At 43.1% G+C, this 1,407-nt stretch overlaps 1 non-coding gene across 1 annotated transcript; it reads right to left on the reverse strand.

The window, feature by feature from the left end:
- Positions 1-990: 990 nt before the first annotated feature.
- Positions 991-1,094, reverse strand: LOC148545787 (small nucleolar RNA R71). Its single transcript, XR_015900664.1, has one exon. It is a non-coding gene; the product is annotated as a small nucleolar RNA R71 (small nucleolar RNA).
- Between the last annotated feature and the right edge of the window lie 313 nt (positions 1,095-1,407).

The following is a 1,407-nucleotide window of genomic DNA, read 5'->3' on the forward strand; positions in this document are numbered from 1 at the left end:
TTGTGGGATTCGACCTCACTCTATTGTGAGTTTTTACTTGACGATAACCGGTGCACTTGCCGGAAGGAATTTTGCCGATCGTGCAATTTCCTAAATCGTGGCATAACTAGTTTATGCGCATCAAGTTTATGGCGCCGTTGCCGGGGATTGGTTTTCGATTGACAATTCTTCAATTGGAAGTTAACTAGATTGAGCATTTTTCTTGCTTTGTTAATTCAGTTCAAGTTACTTGTTGAATTTTAATTTCTGCACTCTGTTACATGCTTTCTTTTTTTTATGCCTTTAAATTCAAGCAGCTAACTCACTGACTCACTAACTGTTTGAATTAATTCCTCAACTGCTCTAACCATACTCTTCCATTAACCAAGAGTATTTCACTTGTTTGGTGCCTGTGCTGTGTCTTGTATGACAGGTAGGAGAGGAGAGACATCAACTCCTCCATACACCGAACCAGAGAGGACCCTTCATAGACTTAGAAGGGAAGCAAGAGGGAAGAGAGTACTGGGAGAAGAAGAATCTGAAGGAGAATCTGAGGACAATTTTGAGGAAGCTCTAGATCTCAACATGGATAGAGAAGTTCATAACCATGGGAGAGCTGATGGAAACAATGCCATTCCCGAGAGGAGGGTTCTTAGTTCATACATAAACCCAACCTCTGGGAATTGTGGTAGCAGCATTCAGAAACCACCCATTCAGGCCAACAATTTTGAGCTCAAACCACAGCTAATATCACTTGTGGAGAATCATTGTTCATTTGGTGGGAGTGCTAATGAAGACCCAAACCAACATCTCACAAAATTCCTGAGAATTTGCGACACTGTGAAGTCCAATGGAGTCCAGGAAGATGCCTATAAACTGCTTTTGTTCCCATTTTCACTTAGGGACAAGGCAGCTAAGTGGCTGGAATCATTCCCAAGGGGGAGCCTAACAACATGGGACGAGGTGGAAAGCAAGTTTCTGGCACGTTTCTACCCCCCACAAAAGGTCAATAGGCTTCGATCTGAGGTTCAGACTTTTAGACAACAAGATGGTGAAACTCTCTACGAGGCATGGGAGAGATTCAAGGATTTGACAAGGAAATGCCCACCAGACATGTTCCATGACTGGGTGCAATTGCATATTTTCTATGATGGACTCTCTTATGAATCAAGGAAGGCTGTAGACCATTCATCAGGAGGTTCATTGAACAGGAAAAAGACTGTGGAAGAAGCCATTGAAGTGATTGAGACAGTGGCTGAGAATGAGTACTACTATGCATCAGAGAGACACAACACTAAGGGAGTCATGGAGCTGAACCATGTTGATACAATCCTAGCCCAAAACAAGGTGTTTGCCAAGCAGCTAGCAGAGCTCACCAGGAAATTAGAAACAAAGCAAGTGGCTGCGATACACACACAAGATCAAGAG

The sequence above is a fragment of the Arachis ipaensis genome, chromosome B9 (genome assembly GCF_059453495.1).
Source record: "Arachis ipaensis isolate K30076 ecotype BB chromosome B9, ASM5945349v1, whole genome shotgun sequence".
In the NCBI taxonomy this organism is placed as follows: domain Eukaryota; kingdom Viridiplantae; phylum Streptophyta; class Magnoliopsida; order Fabales; family Fabaceae; genus Arachis; species Arachis ipaensis.